This window comes from Ammodytes marinus (genome assembly GCF_949987685.1).
Source record: "Ammodytes marinus genome assembly, chromosome: 14".
Taxonomy (NCBI): domain Eukaryota; kingdom Metazoa; phylum Chordata; class Actinopteri; order Uranoscopiformes; family Ammodytidae; genus Ammodytes; species Ammodytes marinus.
The window spans coordinates 25,764,075-25,775,298 of record NC_137218.1 but is presented as its reverse complement, the minus strand read 5'-3'; positions in this window follow the sequence as shown (position 1 = coordinate 25,775,298).

The window sequence follows — 11,224 nt, the reverse complement described above, 5'->3', positions numbered from 1 at the left end:
GCTGTGTATCAGCTGGGTCGGCGCAGTTCAGCTCCAAACTGACACGGGGATAGTATTGACGGTCCCGTACATGGGAAGCAAAATAAAAACACACACTTCTTGCGCAGCGTGAACCTGTTGGCACTGTGCGAGAGACGCCCCTCTCCTTCATCTGATCGCTGATCGCTGAACACGTTCAGCATTTATATTGTTCTGGGCTCCCGGTCAAACCACAACTAATCTTCCTAACAATGGCGACAACAACACTTTCCCATAATGTGAAGCTGACGGCTATTTATTAAAAAAGAAAAGAAAGAAAAGGCGCAGTGCTTCCTGCATTTGGGTCGGATCGAGTCCGGCCAAATTCACACCACAAACGAACTGCAGCAGAGTGCGTTTGGAAACGCATCGAGACTACCTCTTCAGCTGGGTCTCGGAGCGTTTGTTTGGTCCGCACCCGAGTGCGATTGCTGTATTCACACCTGCCTGAAAGATGCGCACCGAAGGCAGAAGTGCATCTGAGTTCGTTTCAACCGAACTAAACACGGCATGTGTGAATACACCCTAAGATATGGCGCTGCAAACCAAACTCAGAAAACTCATTTTTGAAGGTACTTCAACAAGAAAAACATTAAAGCTTATCAAATACCTTCACCGCTCTAACATTGTATTTACATGTCGTTTTTCTAATTCTCATTGTATCCTCCTTGACAAGATATAGTACTTATTAACTGTTATTAAGTGTTTAATAAAGGACTTATTAACCTTAATAAGCATTGTTCATAGAGCATAGTTAACTGTTATTAATTGATTAATAAAGATGTGGTTACCTTCATAAAGCAACAAACAATGCTTAGTAAAGGTTTAACAATGACATAATAGGCAAGTTAGTAAGACTCAATAAATAGGTTTGTAACGCTTTTATTAACAGCTATCAGAAACTCATTAGACTTTTATTAATGATATTAAGCAATCAATAAATAGTTAAGAAGTGTCTTATAAGTGCTTATAAAAGTCTTATAATCACACTGTCAACATGTTTATTATGTTATTATTAACACTTATATATAGTCTTATTAACACAAATTAATGTTAATAAGCATCTAATAAGGTCCTTATTACCTATTTACTAAGGCTTATAACAAGAACCTTAATATAAAGCGTTACCGTCTTTTCTTTTCTTTCATTTTTAACCAATGAGCTACATTAGGTTGCCCAGATTAAATAAACATCTTTTATATTTTTTCCTGTCACCAGGTTCAAGGCGACTATCTCTTTGGAATGAAAAGAAGTTTGAATAAAAAGTGTTTGCAGTGAGGAGCCATTGTGCAGAAAAAAATGATTTGTGAAATAATAACATAACTGTTCTATTCACTCATCTTTGTAAGCCATGGCAGTGTGTCAGACACTCAGGAGTCAGGAGCATGGACAATAGAAGGACCCTTAAACTGAAGCAGCTCAATGGAACTCCTCCAACATTCATTTTCTTATTTACAGCTGATTTTACCATTGTGACATGATAAGAGGTCTGCAGAGGAGGAGGCATCTGACACTGACTGGAACGACATCATGTTGCTGAGTCCTTTTCAAAGACGTTCTACTGCAGCTGTGTGGAACTGGGGAGCCAAACAGTTTTGGGCTCTCAGTAAATTCAATGTCCTAAATATAAACTTATATATTATTGACTGTATTGACTGTATGTGTCATATTTAATAACAATATTATAAGTTATATATGTTTATACACTGGCCACTTTATTATGTACACCTTTAGTACTGGATTGGACCTCTGTTGGCCTTCCAAACTGCCTTAATTCTTCGTGGCATACTTTCAACAAGGTGTTGGAAACATTCCTCAGAGGTTTTTGTCCAAATTGACATAAAAGCATCACACAGTAGCTGCAGATCTGGCGGCTGCTCAAACATGATGCAAATCTCTCAATCATCCTCATCCCAAAGGGGCTCTATTGGGATGAGATCTGGTGAGTGTGAAGGCCATTGGAGTACAGTAAACTCATTGTTATGTTCAAGAAACCATTTTGAGATGATTTGAGCTTAGTGACATGGTGCATTATCCTGCTGGTAGTAGCCATAAGAAGCTGGGTACACTCTGGTCATAAAGGGCTGGACGTGGTCAGCAACAATACTCAGGTAGGCTGTGGCGTTTAAACAATGCTCGATTTTCCCAAAGTGTGCCAAGAAAATATCCCCCACACCATTACACCACCGCCATCAGCACAAGCCTGAACTGTTGATACAAGGCAGGATGGATCCACGCTTTCTTGTTGTTCCCGCCAAATTCTGACCCTACCATCTGAATGTCGCTGCTAAAATCGAGACTCATCAGACCAGGCAAGATTTTTTAAATCTTCTATAGTCCAATTATTGTGAGCCTGTTAATAAATAAAGGGCATATTCACAAGTTTTATCTGGGTTCCTGCTCATGTTGTGAAGGGAAATGAGCAAGTGGATAGTCTGGCCAAACAAGCACTCAAGACGTACAGGTTCCTCTGAGCAAAGCAGGTAGAAACAGGTACCGAAACCTACCGAAACAGGTAGACATATGTACAAAATACAAAGACACGTTGGTGATGGGAGGAAGGTGGGCTTCAAGCGTAGGGATGAAAATATAATCACACGTCTCAGAATTGGTTATACAGGTCTGAATTATTCATTGCATAAAATATGCACGCATCCAACTGGGAAATGCCATCAAACAGTTGAACACGTATTAGTTCATTGTAATGAGTACAGTCAGTGGCGGACTCAGACTGTTTGAAGGGCAGGGGCGAAAAAATAAAAAGGGCACATTCTGGAAACATGGGACCCCACCAGCACATACAGTGGCTTTCTAACTCGATGGTGTTTTGTTCCCCCAATGGAGCCTGAGAGGCAGCGCTGCCTGGAAGGCCCTATCCCCTAACCTTAGCAAGCGCTGCTTTGAAGGTCCGTCTCTTACTTGTTACATCTCCATGTAGCACTTACTTGTGGCACTTAATAATTAGTTTTATTTGCAGCTATAGCACTTATGTGATTCTTGTTGTTCTGAGTTTGTACCTTCATTGTTGAATGCACCTAATGGAAGTGGCTTTGGATAAAAGCGTCAGCTAAATAAAAAGTAATGTAACGAAACACCCAAAAAAAACGGTTGGGCTCATACAATTAAATGGGGGTTCTGGGGGTCCCCCCCCCCCCCCCCCAGAAAAAAATGTAGCTTCAAAGACACTGTTTCCCCTTATTCTAGCGTCTTTATAAACACCAAAATGACTTGTTCACATCATTGTGCTCTTTCACATTTTAGCCAACGAAGGGAGGATGCCTTGCTGCTTTCATCTTTACTAACATTTAAGTAAAAATTAGACTGGAGAAAAATCAATGTCCCGCAACCATACAGTCTTTGTCCGCTGACAGCCAGCTATGGAAACATTTAACCCATTGATGACAGCTGCTGCGCGATGCCACATTGTATCTCCTGCCTGATGCTGCATCATGCAGCATTGTTACTTTATCTAATTTTCATGGCGTGCGAAACATAGAATACACCATCATTGGTTCAAATACACATGAGGTGGGTTTTGTTGATTTTTTAAGACCACGTGACCACCCAAAAAATGTGTGGTTTGCAGAAAATTACGCCAATCAAAAAATAAATAAATAAATAATAATACAAAAATACGCCAGCTGTGTCGGCGATAGTGTATTACAGAACATTTAGTGGCTTTCGGAGCGCAGAATCAAGGTATACTATAGGCTACTGACAAAAATCACACAACACATTGCATCTATTTATTAACAATATTTATGAATTTAGGCTATATTTTGCTGCTCCAACTCAAATTCAGCCCAGCCAGGCGATAGTTAAGTTTCAGTTTCGTTTTCATCTCCGTGGTATACAGCCGTTTGGACCAGCTGATCGGCTCCCGACAGCAGGAGTCAGTCTGCGTTCCAGTTGTAGGCCTACTGGGAAATCGGATTTATGGTGCCAGTGATAACTGAACTAAATAATAAAATAAAGATATCTTCTCCTTCCTATATCTATCTATCTTTATCTAATTTTGACGATTTTTTTAAAAATGTGTTGGTTTGTAAGCGCTAACGGAGCATGTTTAAATAAAACCTGTGAACCTTAACTTTTAAATGTATTTTATTTCATGTTTCTATGTGCTACACAGGCTTAGATATTAAGGTTTTGGTAGACTTTACAATTCATACTATTTTTTCAGAAAACCCTCAGGCATTAAGGACATGCATCCTAGATTGCCATAGTCATCAATGGGTTAAGGAAGTTTTCCTTCATTTTGAGGTGATAGCTGACTATTATCGTCTCTCTTGCATGAAATGACCTACACTTGAATGAGGACCGGATCTTGACACTCAAAGGGCACCAGACGGGCAGAAGGGCACTAGAAGGGCACCATATGGGCAGAAGGGCACTAGAAGGGCACTAGAAGGGCACTAGAAGGGCACTATCAGGGCACTAGAAGGGCAGAAGGGCACCAGACTGGCAGAAGGGCACTAGAAGGGCACCAGACGGGCAGAAGGGCACTCATTAAGGCACATCATCGAATGTTCTTGTTCTAGAGGGCACATCATAATTTATTTTATGAAGGGGCACCCTAGAGGGCACCCAATCATGTTTTGCACGTGAAAAGGGCAGTCAATAAGGCATTTCCTCTCGTTTTTTACCACTCTTGAGGGCACTTTAGCGAGCTTTTTCAACCATTGAGGCACGCGGGGGGGAGCAGTCGCCCCTCCCCCCCCGAGTCCTGCACTGCAGCTTTAAATGAATTGTCCTTCTCTACATTCTTAAAGCTGTACCATGGTGATGCTCAACATCCTCTGAACCTATCCTAGTAGTAATATTCTACTGTAGTGTATTATATCAGTGCATTGTGTTTGTTAATGTGGAGTCTTCATATGAAAGGTAACCAGTAATTAAAATTGTGAAATATATGTAATGGAGTATTATGTATAATTTTCCCTGTGAAATGTATAGCTGCATAAAGAGGAAAGACTAAAGAAGAAGGACCTCAAAATGTTACGGCTGGCCAGAGAGGACAGTACCAGTTTAAGATGTTTTATTTGCTGGAAAAGCTGGGAGCTGGCTGACATGGGGCTCCAGGGGGAGAGCAAAGGGGAAAGTCCAGGGAGACGAGCAAGAGCAGGCAGGCAGGGGGGTCCGGGGTGGAGAGCAGGCAGGCAGGGGGGTCCGGGGTGGAGAGCAGGCAGGCAGGGGGGTCCGGGGTGGAGAGCTGGCTGACGAGAGCTGGAGCTGGTGGCAGGAGTCAGGCCGGGAGAACTGAGGCAAAAAGAGACAGAAATTAGGCGACAGAAAAAATACAGCCAAAACTGTCAAAAATCAAGATGGCTGGAGAGTGACTGACTGGGTAAAACAGAGACTACAATCTGGCAGTGTCCGGAAGGTTGAACCGGGTATTTGTAGAGCAGTAGATTGTTGATTGCTGGCAGCTGTGGATGCTGGTGCCTGACTGACTCCTACACACCTGACTCCACCCCTGCAATCAGACCAGACTGACAAGGGAAAGGGGGAAAAACACACAAGGGCTTGAGGCCCAGGCAGGATCATAACACAAAATGCACTAATGGAATAATACTCAAAGTGGACCTATTATACTTTTCGACTTTTATGACCTATAAACGTTGTTAAAATGATTGCGTATAAAACAATTACATACATGCATTTAGACGTATTCCCTGCTGACCGTCTGGGGTGGCTGTGCAGAGCGCTAAACACTAGGGCAGCCGGTCGAGAAATCACGTGTTCAAATCGGTTCAAATTTCCTGCCATCGTGTCGTCACGATTCCGGATTTTTCCATATATGGTAATGCTGCAACGTGCTGGCGCGCCCCGGCCATGCCCCCACCTTCCTGCTCTCAAATATGCCCGTGCGCTGCTGAAAATGTTCCGGCAGGAAGGTAACCAATTACAACAGAGTGGGGTTTGCAGGAGGTGGTGGCGGAGAAGCACAAAGCCGAGTGTGGAGAGAGACTGCTGTGCGCGCTCAGATGAGAGGCAGAGTGTCCCAAAAATCTACATGGTTTTTTGTGATGTGATTCGTGTCAGGTTGCTCTATAGCAGTTTTTAACAAGAAATGAAGACCAGAAAAGTAGTATAATAGGAGATCTTTAAAGGTGCACTATGCAGGTTCAGGGGAGAAGGGTTTTTTACATTTGCAGAGCCTACAGTCGGTTTTACAAAACAAAATCTATAATTCTCAGTGTTGAATTATTCTATTATCATTTATCGAAACAACCTTATTTTGAGGCACCTGGAACCAAGCGTATAAGACTAGAATATGGTTGTAAACAAAACTGTGGGGCCAGCCACTGTTCACAACTACAGTGAATTACTTTTGAGGATGCTTTCTAACTTCAAACAGTGTCCCAAGGATCCAATTTTCCTTTTGGGAAAGTATGTTTATTCATTAATAATAATAATAATAATAATAATAATAATAATAATAATAATAAAAATAATAATAATAATAATAATAATAATAATAATAATAATAATAATAATAATAATAATAATAATAATAATAATAATAATACATTTTATTTATATAGCGCTTTTCTCTCACTCAGAGCGCTTAATGAGAGTATATCTTCGAGAAATGTCACTTCTTTGACACACCCAAAGTTACATAGTGCACCTTAGGTAAATGTGCTTTCCGTCACTGCCTTAGAAGAGTTGTAATCAAATTATGATTAATATTCGTTAACTCTGCAGGGCTGACGGTTTGAAGGCATTTTCTCTCAAAATAAATCAGGTTACATTATCATTACAGCAATCAGTTCCTTTTGTTACTATGGGCCTCCTTCTGAAGTGTCAAGTCTCCCGTGCAGAGCATAGCATACGCTCCACATAACAGAATTAAAAGTGGTGAGGAGGGTAAACAAACATGGTGGGACTGTGAGCAGTGTGTGGGCTGAAGTGAGCGACCACAACGTCTATCAAGATGGAAATGAGGATATGTGTGTTTTAACATCTGAAGAAGAACACGCTCCTCGGGGCTGCCATGCTGACAGAACACATTAGTGTAACATGGCTCTCTCCCACAGAGACCTACCAGCAGGGGACAGTAGTGCATCTAGGCTGTTTGGTCATCGCGGCTGGGTTTGTCGCTTTACACAAATACCTTCCTAAGGAGCGAATTTTATTTCTGAGCCCGTTTGGGTGTGTGTGTATGCTCTTATCTTGAAGATGTATCCCATTAACTTTGGTTTCATCACTGATGTATTTCCAAGACACAGCCCCTGAATGTACAAAGTGAAAATGAGTGTGTGTGTGTGTGTGTGTGTGTGTGTGTGTGTGTGTGTGTGTGTGTGTGTGTGTGTGTGTGTGTGTGTGTGTGTGTGTGTGTGTGTGTGTGTGTGTGTGTGTGTGTGTGTGTGTGTGTGTGTGTGTGTGTGTGTGTGTGTGTGTGTGTGCGTGTGTGTGTGTGTGTGTGCATGTGTTTGCTGATAAGTGTCAGCTCAAAGATGTCAAGCACATAGCTGTTCAAAGTTAGATTAGATAAACCATGTACCACTGCAAACAATCCGCCATGTCCCTTATTCTTTCAGCCCCTTTGCATTGTGGCTCTATTGGACGACAGTGTCGACTGCTATACTGGATTGGATTTGCCCATTGAATTGACTGCAGGTAAATTGTTATTGTTATGACACTGTATACATATATATCATACAGAATGTTGATGGTGCAGTGATTAAATGTGTTTGAGTTGATCTAGGGCAGAATGTCTTTTCAGATAATTACTGCATAGCGACTGGAGGCTATGTGCCAAGTTGGATGAATGCTAAGCGACGCATCACTGTCATCATTATTCAGATGAAGAATTGACTCTTAATGTATTGGGTAACAAGCCAAATGCTGCTAATATCAACTATAGAGGATGTGTGGAGCAGTACGGTGTGGCCTTTCACTAACTCCTTTAATAACCTTTAAAAGTGGATCTCTGCAGGAATGTGGGGGGGTGGAAGATGTTAAAGGTGCAGTGTGTAGAATTTATTGGCATTTTTTCAGAAGAGACTTGGTAGAAATGGAATATAATATTCATATGTATGGTTTAATTAGTGTATAATCGCTTGAAAGTAAAAGAAGTTTCTTTTGTGACCTTAGAATGAGCCTTTAATATAGGAGCAGGAGAATGGGGGGGGGGAGGCGGCTGTGTTGCACCGCCATTGCCCCATATTTCTAAATGAACACAGAACGGACAAACTTTACTGCCTTGTTTTTATACATGTTTTTATATTGGGCATCGTAGAGAATTGCACCTGTTCGAAGACAAAGCAATAACTAAATACATCTTCACCTCTTCACTTGATATTGTGGAAAGACTTGAGGCAGTGGTGGAGATGCCATCTTATGTTTCTAGCTTCTTGTCCTTAAAGGCCACTGTAGCTTCTGTAATTATTCAAAAGGGAAGGGTTTCACCACTTTCCATTACTTGTAAATGTGAAGTAGCTACACCTCATCCTCACAGAACATCTTCACCTTCTACACACGCTGGTAAGATGCTGAAAGGGATTCTCATTTTAACAGAAATCTCCAGCTTAGTGCCCATCCAGCTACGTTGTCATAAAGTATTATATTACCAGTATAACTGGGAGGTGATGCTCAAAGCGATAACGCCCAGGATCCAGACACCATCTGAAGGTTTTATGGTTAAGGTTTCTTTTCCTTTGTCTTATTTATCTTCACAGCCTTAAAGGAAGCATAAAAAGATTTGGAGGCTGGTGGCTGGGGAATAGTGTAAACAACAAACTACCATGGTGTGTCAACAGCCTCTGCCTGTGTTTGTCCTGGAAGCTGACACTGCTGTGGGCTGTGTCATAGACTTCACAAAGGCTCTGATTATATCTGAAGACAGAAACTGTCATATAGTCATGTCTGTCTCATAATGTACTTTTGGAAAGCAATGTTTTCATTTGGGCTGTGAATGAAAGAATGGCCAGGTCTCTGTAAAAAGAAGCACAATGTTACAGTTGAAAAGACATCTTGTTTCCTGACTTCATCCAGCTTCTAATCCAGTAAGTGGACATTGGCTAGAAAAACCAATAGAGGACTCAAATAACATTTTTGTAATCGCCATTGTTCATCATTGGTCATGATGAATAAGGGCTGTGCACCAACAATCTAATGTGCAAAAGTTGATGTCTATCATATTGCATGATAGGGGCTATAGCTTTAGCAATGGCGAAAAAAGCCCTCAATAAATAATGAAATGATCCATTGCTCCATCTCGAGCCAATTGTGCTCAATGAAGCGTTGCTGCAAGTCAATATTCACAGGGTCTGTACTCTGTTAGAGGCTTTATCTCCAGCTCTGCAGTCCCTCTGAGAGCATTTGGTGCTTTTTCTGATCATCTAGTCGAGTCATATTAAAACCACAATGTCCACCATGAGACCTGTATGCATTACAGTGGCTCTAATTCATCTTGGAGATAAGCATTTGAACTGTAAAGACATGTTTTCTTGTTCCATACTAATTCATTCATAAGATTTAATATGTGCAAATAGTCAGTTTAAGAAGAGACACAGCTGGCAATAGCGCTGGTCAATTTTGATATGTTTGTCCATGTTGCTTCCATTAATGTGGTTTCTTTCATACCAGTGTAACTTAAAGGTCCAAAATGTACATGTAGGTGTTTATTCGACTAAACCTTGTCGGTTTGCGTCTGTATATTTCTCCTACACGATTCTTTCAATACTCTTTCCATAATCATTCTCAGCACTGTTCTGGAGCTTATTGAAGAAGGATTCTTTTAATTATGTTAATTGTCTGATTTATACATTTTCTTCATTTTGTAACAATGAAGATAAGGTAAAGATTTGAACTCTGGCCTCATCGAACATCTGCATAAACATAAAGGGATGCAAATTTACATATTCACACACACAGTGAGACATTGTCACATTTGCATGAAGTATTTATACTGATATTTCTGAAAGAAAATGTGTTAACAGTTGTAATCTAAGTAATCAACTGACAAAGTACTATAACAATATACAACGTACAGTACTGTGCAAAAGGTTTAGGCACGTGCTGTAAACTAAGAATGCTTTCCAAAATATAAATAATAATTGTTTATTTTTATAAATTAAAAAAAAATGCAACATTGAGGATCATAGACACAGTGGTCGGCCAAGGAAACTAAGTGCAACAGATGAAAAACCCATCGAAATCAGATGATGTTCAGTTCAACAGTGCCATCAGCTCAGAACTGGCAGAAACCAGTGGGGCCAAGGTTCACCCATCTACTGTCCGGACAAGTCTGGCCAGAAGTGGTCTTCATGGAGGGTTGCAGCCAAAAAGCCATAGCTCCAACCTGGAGACAAGGTCTAGCAACTCAGCTATGCACGAAAGCTGTTGCAGAAGGCAGGTTGTTCAATGAAGGGCTGGACAGCGGTACAATAATGGGTGTCTGAAGGCAACAGTGAAGCATGGTGCAAGTTTCTGCAAATGGAGTTTAAGATTTGGTCAGGATTGACGGTGTCCTCAATGCTGAGAACAGTAGTCGGGTGTACCTGGGTCCGACTGGTTTATGCCAGTTCTGAGCTGATGGCACTGCTGGATTTAGATTTATCTTCTGTTCATTCACTGCATTTTGTTCATTTATGAAAATAAACTGTTCAATCTTAATTTTTTGCATTTGTACAGCATTTGTCACACCTGCCTAAAACTTTTGCAGAGTACTGTGTGCATAGGTAACACTGTTTACCCTAATCACCTGCAGTGTCTTTCCAAAATAGTTTTAATTAACAACTGGTCAACACAGACACAAAGCTGTTCTTGAATCTCCCTGTGTGGATTATAATCAGTGAGTGTGATGAGCAGAGGGAGCCAGGCTTTCTGAAATGGACTCATTGGTGTGCTACAGACGGCAGTGGGTTTGATTGAGAAATGTCACCTTCACTTCTGACATAATCACCATTCATTCTGATGTCTCTGTGTGGGGGAGAATTCAAATGCAGGCAACGCTGCACACTAAATGCCTTATTCAAACCTACTGGAAGTAGAATTCAACTCAAAGTGTCTGTCTGTCTATCTGTCTATCTGTCTATCTATCTATCTATCTATCTATCTATCTATCTATCTATCTATCTATCTATCTATCTATCTATCTATCTATCTATCTATCTATCTATCTATCTATCTATCTATCTATCTATCTATCTATCTATCTATCTATCTATCTATCTATCTATCTATCTATCTATCT